The sequence below is a fragment of the Macaca nemestrina genome, chromosome X, assembly GCF_043159975.1.
Source record: "Macaca nemestrina isolate mMacNem1 chromosome X, mMacNem.hap1, whole genome shotgun sequence".
Taxonomy (NCBI): Eukaryota; Metazoa; Chordata; class Mammalia; order Primates; family Cercopithecidae; genus Macaca; species Macaca nemestrina.
Window position 1 is genome coordinate 30885383 of NC_092145.1, and position 13291 is coordinate 30898673.

General features: G+C 34.8%; 1 protein-coding gene across 5 annotated transcripts in view; it reads left to right on the forward strand.

The window, feature by feature from the left end:
• LOC105468440 (teneurin transmembrane protein 1) overlaps nucleotides 1–13291 on the forward strand; it is an 839487-nt gene that overhangs the window by 406989 nt on the left and 419207 nt on the right. The gene's annotated exons all lie outside the window — the stretch shown is intronic.

A 13291-nucleotide genomic window follows, 5' to 3' on the forward strand; every position in this document is an offset into this window, starting at 1 on the left:
AAGAACACTATGACTTCCATTGTTTTGTTTTATAATATATTTGCAACTGAGCTACAGCATATAATTTGATAGAGGATAAATAGAGAACAAACCTTTTATTTTATGCACATTGGCTTCATGAAGTATATAAATAAGCATTTCTAAAACCCTGAGCTGACTCTGACAGACCCAAGATATTGATGCAGTAGCCTGCCAGCTATCCACAGCCATGCATAGCCTCTTGAACTCATTAGAACATAATGAGGGAACAGTCATAAATACATGCAATTGATTATGCATTACTACTGATGCTTACATTTGCTTTCAGTACTGTTTAGGCCAACTCTAAACTGTAAATTAATAGTTTGCAGCACTTACTGATGGAAACATTGGATATACACCATCTAGACAGAAATAACTTCTTTCTTTGATTTAGTGAAAATGTTAAATACTATTAAGGCTTAGTTACCACAGACCTGGCATTGGAGGCTACTTTCAGTTTTAGCTTATACCCAAAGGGCTGTTAAATAAGACAGGTCAGGAACTGGAATTATTCCTGGCCAATTATATCCTGCCTCTCCCCCTTCCTTTATCACACCCCTTTGTGTTTACCCTACTCTATCAGTAAAGGTCTAACCAGGAAAGTAGAAATATAAACTAAGACAGGGAGACTTAATGTTGGAACTTGGTTACACAGGCCATGGAAGAACTGAGAAGCTGAATATGGGACATTGCAGCCACCTAGCTATAAGCAACGACAGGGAGCAACACTACTGCATCTAGGTTGGAGGGACAAGGGAAGAGTCAGCTGATATGGAAACCTTGGAATGGGGAGCTAGGATAAGGAGCAGAAAAGGAGAAACATGATCTAAGGACATGGATCTGAGGACAATCATACACAAAACAAGCACAGTTGCAGTGGGCTACTGTAAGGAAAATGAGAGAACAAAAGTGTGAAAATGAGTCTGAACCCCTAAGAAGTGAATAAGTCATGTTAATAATAATAACAACAATAGCAATAATAATGGTGATGACGATAACAGCAGTTAACACTCATGGAGCACTGTGTATCAGGCATTGTTCCAAACACATTATCCATTATGTCTATTTTGTCCTAACATAGCCTAATAAGTTAGGCACTATCTTCATTGTGCAGATGAAACTGGGATACAGTTATTTAGCATGTCCAAGGTCACATAGCAAGGATTCAGACTGAGTCAGTCTGACTCTAGAAATGAAGCTGTTAACTTCACTACAACTGCCTCCCAAAAGGTAAACTATGCTGTCTCCCTCTTGGCCATTCCATCCTTCAGCCATCTATACAATTGACTAGGTCTTAAATTCATTTGATGACACTATAGTAATGCTGTTAAGAAATAATAAAATCATTCTCGTGCAATGCAGCTTTCATTAAGACACTTTTTTTGTAATAGGTAGCACATGCACATGGTAGAAATTATTCTGGTATTTTTTGAACCATATGGAATTGCTGCTTTTTTATGCCAAAAAACTTGCATATTGGCATTTTATTATAGTTCAACCTAACGTAGAGGGCATACAGTAAAGGCAAATATCTCCCTCACCCCAGTTTCTCTGAAAGCCATCACTCCCTCTGGTTTCTAAAGTACCTTTACAGAGATATTCTGTAAATATACAATCATATATGCAGATATATGCCTCTTTTCTGCCCATATAGAAGCAAACGGTATTCACTATTCAACATCTTGCTTTTTGTCACTTAAGAGCTGCTGAGTTTCCAGTTGCACAAATGTACTATAATGTATTTAACCAGTACTTATTGATGGAAATTTAAGTTGACTTCATTCATTTGTTATTACAAAAACATACTATAGTTCATATATTTATGTGTGTGCCTTTACACATGTAAATTACTAGAAGTAGAATTTCTTCCTAGGTATCTGTGCATTTTTTATTTTGATAAATATTAACAATATTGGGCAAATATTGTCGAATTGTCCTCCATAGAAGTTTGATAAATTGGAATTCCCATTATCAGTTTGTGAGAGTACTTGTTTCTTCAAACACTTGTAAACATAAGGTGTTATCAAACTTTTTAATCCTGCCAATCTGATAAACACTAAATCCAATATTACTGTATTTTTATTTTGCATTTATTTTATTATGAAGGAGAGGCAGCCATTTTTCACATATTCAAAAACCAGTAATATTACATTTTCTGTAAATCATTCAGATTGCTTACTATATTGGATTGTTGGTCTTTTATTATTGATTTGTAGATACTCTATATATTAAGTAAAGTAGTAGTCATTTATTTGGGATTTGATTTACAAATACATTTCCCAGTTTGTTATTTGTCTTTTATCATTTTTGTGGGTATTTGTGAGTGTATAATTGTTTTTTAAAAGTTCTGTGTAATTTAAAAATGCCCTTCCTGGCAAAAGCAAACTATACCTGTTAAGAAATCTAAAGAAAAAAAGTTCTGTTTTTAAGAATTTCTCAATTGGCTGGCTCATTTGGGCTGTAATTGAGAAAGTTCTAGTGGTTTTACTTACTTTAATCCAAACTACTTTCTTACATCATGTATTTCCATTTTTAATTTAGGTTTTTCAATTCTAAAGACGATTTTGTATATGTGCTCATTGTATACTTGGAAAACTGACAAATGAAGTATGTAAAAACATTTTTTCCTTGTTACCACAGTCTATTCATATAACGGTAAAAATGGAATAAGAAGGATCAATTAAATCTTTCAGCATTTTTTTATTGTGATCCCTGTTTCTGATTTGTAGAAAGAATTTGAAAGTCTTTTCCCAAAAGTGATTTATAAAAAGTTATCAAATTTTGTGATAATGATACTATCAGTAATCATACTGACAAAGTCATGACATTTGTTAGATAGACGTTAGAGTTACATGGATCTAAAGGAATGTAAAAAAAATCTTCATATTTAGCAATGATTGAGATTACTTGTTTCTTTTCCTTCCTGACACGTATCAATGTTTTAACAAATTATTCATAATGATACATTAAATGCTATCTTATTTTACCTTGTTCAATTTTTTATTATTCATTTGTTTGTTTATTTTCAAATTGACAGGCAAAATTATATTTATCATGTACAACATGAGATTTTGAAGGATATACACATTGTGGAATGGCTAAATCTAGCTAATTAACAAATTCATTACCCCACATAGTCATCATTTTTGTGGTAAAAACACCACATCCATTCTCTTAGCAGTTTTCAAGAATACAAGATACTCTCATTAACTGTAGTCACCATGCTTCATAATAGATCTCTTGAACTTATTCCTCCTATCTAACTGTAAGTTTGTATCCTTTGACCAACATCTGCCCAGAAAATACAATTTTCACTTCTGGAAAAAGCACTCCCAACCTCCCAGACTTTGGTAGCCTTCATTCTATTATACTCTACTTCTGTGAGATCAACTTTTTTAGATTCCACACATTTCATTTAACATAATGTCCTGCAGGCTCATCCATGTTGTCTCAAATGACAGGGTTTCCTTTTTTATGGCTTAATCGTATTCTATTGTATATATATGCCACATTTTCTTTATCAATTCATCTGTTAGTGGACACTTAGGTTGATTTCATATCTTGGCTATTGTGAATAGTGCTGCAATGAACATGGGAGTATAGATATCTCTTTGCCATACTGATTTCATTTCCCTTGGATATATACCCCATAGTGGGATTGCTGGATTATATGGCAGTCTTATTTTTAATTTTTTAAGAAATCTCCATACTGGTTTTCATAATGACTGTACTGATTTGCATTCACACCAATAGTTTGTCAGGGTTTTCTTTTCTCCACATCCTTGCCAACACTTGTTATCTTTTGTCTTTTTTATAATAACCATTATAACAGGAGTGAGGTGATATCTCATTGTGGTTTTAATTTGCATTTCCCTGATGAGTAGTGATGTTCAGCATCTTGTTATATACTTGTTGGCCATTTGTGTGTCTTTCTGAGAAACGTTTATTCAGATCTTTTGCCAATTTTTTAATCAAGTAATTTATTTTCTTGCTATTGAGTTGTTTGTGTTTCTTAGATATTTTGGATATTAACCCCTCATCAGATATATAATTTGCAAATATTTTCTCCCATTCTGTAGATTGTATATTCATTCTGTTGATTGGTTCCTTTGCTATGCAGAAGCTTTTTAGTTTGATGTAATCTCATTTGTCTATTATTGCTTTGATTGCCTGTGCTTTTGAGATCAAAATCATTGCCTAAGCAATATTATGAAGATTTTTCCCTGTGTTTTCTCCTGATAGTTTTATAGTTTATCCACTTTAAATTTAAATTTATTTTCCTATATGGTATGAGGTAAGGCCCTAATTTCATTCCTCTGCATGTGGATACCAGTTTTCTTAACAACTTTATTGAAGAGAGTGTCTTTTCCCCATTGTGTGCCCTTGTTGCCTTTGTCAAAAATCATTTGGCTATAAATCCATGGTATTTTTTTTTTTCTGGGCTCTCTATTCTGTTCTGTTAGTCTATGTGTCTTTTTAAAATTACCAGTGCCAAGCTGTTTTGGTTACTGTAACTTTGTAGTATATTTGAAGTCAAGTAGGGTGATGACTCCAGTTTTGTTCATTTTTCTCAGGATTCCTTTGACTAATTGGGGTCTTTTGTGATTCCATATACATTTTAGAATTATTTTTTCTATTTCTGTAAAGAAAGTCATTAGTATTTTGGTAGGAATTATATTGGATCTGTATATTGCATTGGGTGGAATAAACATTTTAACAATATTAATTCTTTGAATCCATGGACACAGGAAATCTTTCCATTTGTTCGTGTCTTCCATTTCTTTCATCAATGTTTTATAGTTTTCATTGTAGAGATCTTTCACTTCCTTGGTTAAATTTATTTCTAAGTATTTTTTTGTAACTATTGTAGACAAGATTGTTTTTCTTTCTCTTTCAGATAACTCATTAAGTTGGAGAAACACTACTGATTTGTGTATGTTGATTTTTTTATCCTGCAATTTTACTGAATTCCTTTATTTGTTCTAACAGCTTTTAGGTGGTAGCTTTAGGATTTTCTATATATAAGATCATGTTGTCTACAAACAGGAACAACATAACTTCTTTGTTTTCAATTTGGATGCCTTTTATTTATTTCTACTGTCTAATTATTCTGGATAGAATTTTCAGTACTATGTTGAATAGGAGAGATGAGAGTGGGCATTCCTGTCTTCTTCCAGATCTCATAGGAAAATATTTCAATTTTTCTGCATTGAGTATGATGTAAAGATGAGTTTGCCATATGTGGTCTTTCTTCTGTTCAGGTACTGATATGGCTTGGCTCTGTGTCCCCAACCAAATCTCATTTCAAATTGTAATCCCCACATGTTGGGGCAGTGGTCTGGTGGGAAATGATTGGGTCATGGGGGCAGACTTCTTTGCTGTTCTTATGATAGAGTTCTCACAATATCTGGTCATTTTGATAAGTGTCTGATGCTTCCCCCTTTTCTCTCTCTCTCCTGCTGCCATGTAAGATATACCTTGCTTCCCCTTCACCTTCTACCATGATTGTAAGTTTATTGAGGCCATCCAAGCCATGCAGAACTCGGAATCAATTAAGCCTCTAAGCCTCTTTACTTTATAAATTACTCAGCCTCAGGTGTGTCTTTATAGCAGTGTGAGGAATAATATAGGTACTTTCCTTCTATCCCTAATTTGTTGAAATTGTTTATCATGAAAGGATGTGGAATTTTGCCAAATGCTTTTTCTGCTTTTATTGAAATCATCATATGTTTTCGTCCTTTATTCTCTTAATGTAATGTATCAAATTTAACTGATTTGCACAAGTTGAATCATTCTTTCATTCCTGTGATGAATCCCCTTGATCATGGTAAATAATATTTTCAATGAACTTTTGAAGTGGGTTTGCTAGTATTTCATTGAGGATTTTTGCTTCTGTGTTCATCTGGGGTTTTCTTTTTTGCTGTGTCCTTGTCTGATTTTTGTAGTGAAGCCATCAGGTCCTGGGTTCTTCTGTGACGGGAGACTTTTTATTACAGAATCAATGTCCTTACTCTCTATTGGTCCGTTTAGATTTTCTATTACTTCATTATTCCTGAATAATTGAATTGAATGTATCAAAAAGTGTATCCATTTCTTCTAGGCTATCTAATATGTTGACATATAATTGTTCGTAATCATATCATGAAACTTTGTATTTCTGTGTTGTTAGTTGTAATGTCTTCTTTTTCATGTCTGATTTTCGTTTGAGTCTTCTCTCAGTCTAGCTAAAGGTTCATTGATTCTGTTTATCTTTTCAAAAAAAACCTCTTTGTTTCATTAATCTTTTCAGTTGTTTTTATAATCTCTATTATATTTCTGCTGTGTTCTTTATTATTCCCTTCCTTCTGCCAATTTTGGACTTAGTTTGTTCTTGTTTTTCCAATCCTTAAGGCAATATTAGGCTGTTTATTTGAGATCTTTCTTATTTTTTGATGTAGTTATCAATTGCTATAAACTTTCCTCTTATAAATTATTTTGCTGTATGCTGTAGGTTTTGGCATGCTATGTTTCATGCTTCTATTTTCATTTGTCTCAGGAAAATTTTAAATTGCCCTTTTAATTTTATCATTGACTCATTGGTTATTCCAGAGCGTGTTGCTTGATGTCCATGTATTTGTGAATTTTGCGAAGTCTCTTCTCATATTGATTTATAGTTTTATACCACTTAGGTCAAAAGAGATACTTGATATGATTTCAGTCTTATTAAATTTGTTGACTGGTTTTTATGGTCTAACTTATCTATCCTGGAGAATGTTCCATGTGAAGTTGAGAAGAATGCACATTCTGCTGCTGTCAGATGAAATGTTCTGAATATGTCTGTTAGGTCCATTTGGCCTAGAGTGCAGTTTAAGTCTGATGTTTCCTTATTGATTTTCTGTCTGGTTGATCCGTCCATTGCTGAAAGTGGAGTGTTGAAGTCTCCTATTATTATTGCATTGCAGTCTATCTTCTCCTTCAGCTCTACTAATATTTGCGTTTTATATTTAGGTACTCTGATGTTGGGTATACATACATGTACAACTGTTATATCCTCTTCCTAAATTGACCTCTTTATCTTTATATAATGTTCTTCTTTGTCTATTTTTATAGTTTTTCCTTAAAGTCTATTTTATCTTATATAATTATAGCTCCTCTTGCTCTGTTTTGGCTTTCATTTGCATGGAGCATCTTTTTCTACCACTTCACTTTCAGTATATATGTGTCCTTATAGGTGATATGTGTCTCTTGTAGGCAGCATGTAGCTGAATGTTGTTTATTATTCACTCAGTCACTTTGTTTTTTGACTAAGGAATTTAATCCATTTACATTCAAGGTGAGGACTTACTGCTGCCATTTTGTTAACTGTTTTCTAGTAGTTTTGTAGATTCTTTGGTACCTTCCTTCCTCTCTTTTGTGTGTGTGTGTGTATGTGTGTGTGTGTGTGTGGTTAAGTGATTTTCTCTAGTGGTATATTTTGATTCCTTACTTTGTATTTTTTTGCATCTACTGTGTGTCTTTGCTGTGTGGGTATCATGATACTTACAAAAAATATCTTGCAGTCATAACAGATTATTTTAAGCTTATCACAACTTAACTTTGATGATAATTTTTAAAAACTCTATGCTTTTACTACACTCCCCTCCCACATTTTGATTTTTTAATGTCACCATTTACATCTTTTTATATTGCATAGCACTTAACAGATTATTGTAGCTATTATTTTAATAGTTTTATCTTTTAACCTTCATACTAAAGTATAAGTGACTTACACACCACCATTATAGTATTAGATTATTCTGAATTTGACTCTGTACTTGGTTTTACCAGTGAGTTTTATACTTTCAGATGATATTATGTTATTCATTGACATTCTTTTCCTTTAGTTTTTAGCATTTCTTGTAAACAAGATCTGGTGGTTATGAACTCCTCTGTTTTCATTTGTCTGGTAAAGTCTTTACTTCTCGTTCATTACTAAAGGATAGCTTGCTAGCTTGCAGTTCTTTTACTTCAGCAGTTTGCATATATCATACAGCTCTACCCTGGTGATAGAATTTGGATATTTGTCCTCTCCAAATCTCATGTTGAAATGTAATCCCCAATGTTGGACATGGGGCCTGGTGGAAGGTATTTGGATCATGGTGGTATATTTCTCATGAATGACTTGGCACCATCCTCATGGTAATGAATGAGCTCTTGCCCTGAGTTCATGCAAGATCTGATTGTTTAAAACACTGTGGCACCTTCTCTGCCCTCTCTTGTTTCTGTTCTCACCATGTGATACACCAGCTCCCCCTTAGCCTTCTGCCATGATTGTAAGCTTCCTGAGTCCCTCACCAGAAGCAGATGCTGCTGCCATACTTCCTGTACAGCTTGCAGAACCATGAGCCAAGTAAACCTCTTTTCTTTATGTATTACCTATCCTCAGGTATTTCTTTACAGCAACACGAGAACAGATTTAACACAGAAAATGGTACCTCCCCCACCCTTGCTCCTGATCTCACCATGTAATATCTTAGCTTCCCCTTTGCTTTCTACCATGATTGTAAACTTTCTGAGGCCCTCACTAGAAGCAGATGCTGATGCCATGCTTCCTGTAGAGCCTGCAGAACCATGAGCTAAATAAACTGCTTGTCTTTATAAATTACCCAGTCTCAAGTGTTCCTTTATAGCAATGCAAAAGTGGACTAACACACCTAGTCTGTAAAGTTTCTGCAAACAAGTTTGCTGCTAGGTGTATTGGAACTTCCTTATTTGTTCTTTGCTTCTTTTCTTTTACTGCTTTCAGGATTCTCTCTTTGTTTCTGATTTTTGACAGTTTGATTATATGTTGTGAGGTAGTGTTATTTGGATTGAATCTGATTGGAAATCTTTGACTTTCCTGCACCTGGATGTACATCTTTCTCAAGATTTGGACAGTTTTCTGCTATCGTTTCTTTAAGCTTTCTACTCTTCTATCTTTCTCCTCTCCCTCTTAAAATCCAATGAATCAAATATTTGCTTTTTCAATGCTGTTCCATAAATCCCATTGACATTATTCATTCCTTTTAATTCTTTTTTTCTCTGCTTTGACTAGATATTCTTAAATAATCTAAGTTCACATATTATTTCTTCAGCATGATCAATTCTGTTTTTGATGTTCTCTATTGCATTTTTTTTTCATTGTATTTTTCAGCCCCAGGATTTATCTTTGATTCTTTAATAATTATTTCTATCTCTTTGTTAAATTTCTTATTCTGGTTACCTTACAGTTTTTCTCATTTATTTTAATTATTTATCTGTATTTTTTTTAATGTGGCTGAGCTTCCTTAAAATAGTTCTTTTGAATTCTTTGCCAGGTAGTTTGTATATCTCTGTTTCTTTTATGACCAGTCACTGGCACTTTATTTTGTCTCCCCAATAATGTCTTGTTTCTCTGATTGTTCTTGATCTTTGTGGCCATATGTTGATATTCGTATATTTGAAGAAATAGTTACTTATTCCAGTCTTTTTAAATTGACTTTGCCTGGGAATGCTTTTAAATAATAAACCCTTCCAGAGACTCTAGGCAGGCCCTCTGGTCCCTAAGCCTGGGATGGCTGTGGCCATTGTGGTGCTAGGGGAGTGCCCTATGCCAGGGACTACCACAGTCAGTATAGTACTGTGGCTGAGTTGGGGGCAGTGCTGGGGTGCACCAAAAGCCCCATGGTTGCTGAAGCCTGCTTGCCACTGACATTTATCCAGGGCTCACAGCCACTGTAGATATCCAGCAGGGACACACACTGAGTTCACTGCACAAGGGCTATGCATTTCCATCTGCTGCCAGGGCAGGTCTGGAGGCTTAGTCCATAGATACTTCATTCCTCTTTCACTTTTTAAAATCTTATCAGCCTCTGAAATACTAGTATGTCCATTTTACCACATAACTCATTTGACTTGAATTTCTGCTTTTGAATTTCAAACTTTTTCCAGGCTTTCAAGGTTAGAAATATTATATATTACTTATATTAATGCCTATTTGATGTTATTTTCTATGACTCCTCAACGTATTTGCTACTGCAATAATCTCCTCAGCACAACACATTTCAAAATTATTTCTCCCATTACTCATGTTATTCTTCTCACCTTATCTGTTTTTGCCATCCTTCAAGGCTAGCATGTAGCCGAGAGAAAAATAAACATATCATCATATCTGGAGAAATACACATATCATCATATCTGGGTTCCTGTCCCAGTTCTTACTAGGTCTTAGTAATTCTGTGACTTTGAGTAAGATAAATGAGATAAAGCAGCTAGCATATTTCCCGGAACATGGAAGACACTAAATTTTTTCTCCCACCCTCACTCCACATGGTTTTTCATGAAGACTTGCCTGAATACACTCTCTTTCCTCTGAATTGAAAATAATCCCTAGGTCACAAAAACCAATGCCATTGTGCAAATCTTTTTTTGTATTTTTAACCACAAACTATATTATAAACATCTTTATGTGAATTCTTCTACTCATACATCCATTATTCCCTCCACAAAGCACTTATAACACTGAGGATACCAAGCACTCAATAACTACTTGTTGGTTGGTTTGTCTATATCTGGAAATAGAATAGCAGTGTGAAACTTTGTTATATCTATTGGTAAGATACAATTCTAGGAAAACAAACAATTGGAGAACTTCGTTCTTATTTTTTCATCTTCTTGTGGTCCTTGTTAATATCTGTTGGTTCACAGGTGATGATATACAAAATTTAGGAAGAACAATTTTTGTTCTTTGTTAGTGGAAGAAATTTCTGTTATTGGAAGTCATTTTTGAAAACCTTTTAATTGGTTTTAGGATTGTAGGGGGAAATGGAATCAAAACTGCAGTGATTTAGAATATCATAGGATAGTAGAACCAGGAAATTAACATATTTAATTATAGATTTTGAATGACTTCAAAGGAAACTCAGTTTTTTCAAGGTATTAAGCCAGGAACTGGGCTGTTATTATAGGAGGCCACTTGGGCTTCCATTTAGCCAGTTTCTGGCACATTCATTGACAGGAATAATACAATGATTGTGAATAATCACCAAGTGTAGGAAATAAGGTCCTCTTTGAATCATAAAGCTTTTAAACATGAAAAATTTTATGCATTTTATTTGAGAATGGTGAAACATGCAAACTGATTTCATATTGTCCTACCGATTGTGAATATGTTATTCCTGGCAGGCAGGTCTCTTTAAAATTGCATATGCTTAGTTCTTTGCCAGGAAGAAGAGAGAAAAACATTGTCAGCCTCTTTATACTCAGCTTGGGCCAGGTGTTGTTCATTAACATGTAAATAGTGCAATTACTGCCAATTAAGATTTTTTAAAACATTAAAATCTGTGGGAACACAGTTATATCACCTATAAAATTAATATATATATCTTAGTGCTTTAGATTCCTACAAGGCATATAGTATAACTTGTAGTCTTAATTACCCAATGCTTCAAGTTGTCATTTATTTGCAGAATGCCACATATGAGGTTCAAATGAAATGTAAAAGTACATTGGCTGAGTTTATGATTGTAACCAAATATTGAGAATTTATTATGGATTATATTGATTGTCAGATTATTTTGATTTGTCCTTTAAAAAATTTATCTATTTCTTACTCCGTGTAAGGAACTGGGTTAAGTGCAATGTATTCAATGGTGAATGAGGCAGACATGGTCTCTGCCCCCATGAATATTATAGTGTAGTTGGGCTTCACAAATAAACAAGCAATACACATACAAGTAAGCATACAACTAGATAAGTATTGTTATAGGTACTGTTGTATAAAATGAGAGGGTACCATTAGAAAACATGATGGAGCAGGATGAGTACAGTTTGGGTAGAGAGGATAGAAAGCTTTCTATGAATATGCAGCATTTCCACTGAAGCCTGAGGGACAAACAGGTGATACCCAGGTGAAGAGAGTGGAGAAGAGCATACCAGCAAGAGATAACCGCGCTTAGGAAGGCCTTGAAGCAAGAAAGAGCTTGATGTCTTCAAGTAATTGACAAAAAGAATACATGCCTACTTGGAGGTAGTGGTTGCCTCTAGGGAGCAAAGAAGCAGAATAGAATTTAGAAGCAGTAAGAAGGGGGTTTCAAGAGCAACTGTAATATTTTAATTCTTTAATAAAACATGTAAGCAAATATAATGAAAGGTTAACATTCATTATTATCCCCTGATGGATTTATGGATGTTTGTTATATTACTCTTGGTACTTTTCTATGTGATTAAAATGTTTGATCACTGGGAAAAAATGTGAATGAGAGGTGAGAAAGTAGATTTTAAAATTTGTTTATAGTAGTATGAACTGGGCTTAGTTTGTTATAAGGAAGAGTTAAAAACCATTAATATATTTTTGCATCTTTAAAAATATTTCTTTGAATTTTACTTGAGGGTATTCAAACCCTTAGCCACTACTGATATCTATTAGCAAACTCTATTATCTATTGATGACATAGACACTACTATGTTATCAATAGAAATAACTTGGCAACAAGCACATCCTTTTGCTGCACCCTACTTTGGGGTACAATAGTTTGTTTTTACACTAATAGAGCTACTTGAGGCTAAAGCAGTGAGGCTTAGAATGAAACCTTTATTGGGGGGTGGGGTCAAGATGGCCAACTAAAACCAGCAGCAATCACAGGCTCCTACCTAAAGAACCATAACAGCATGTGAATCCTACAGTGGCAACCGAGGTATCCAGGTTCTGTCATCAGAACTGACTAGGCGGCTGGTGTGACCCACAGAAAGGAAAGAAGAGCAGTGTGGTGTGGTGACCCACGTGAAAGTCATATGGGGCAAGGGAGCCCCCACCCCCCCAGCCAAGGGAGGCGGTTGGTGCCCCTCAAGGTCAGAGATCCCAGAAGAAGGAGCAGGTACCCATCTTTGCTGTTCTCCAGACTCCTCGAGTGACATCTCCAGGTATGGGAGTGAACCAGATGAATAGGACCTGAAATGAACCCCTAGCAAACTGTGGCAGCCCTAAAGAAGAGGGACCTGACCATTGAAAGAAAAACAAACAGAAAGCAACAACAACAGCATCAAAAAAAGTCCCCACAAAAACCCCATAGAAGGGTCAGCAGCCTCAAAGATAGATACTAACAAACTCATGAAGATGAGAAAGAATCAACAACAGCAGCAACAAAAAAATTGAAAACCCAAAAGGTCAGAGTGCCTCTTCTCCAAATGCTCACAATGCTTTTCCAGCAAGGGGACAGAACTGGAAGGAGGATGAGATGGGCAAATGGACAGAAGTAGGCTTCAGAAGATCAATAATAACAAACTCCACTGAGCT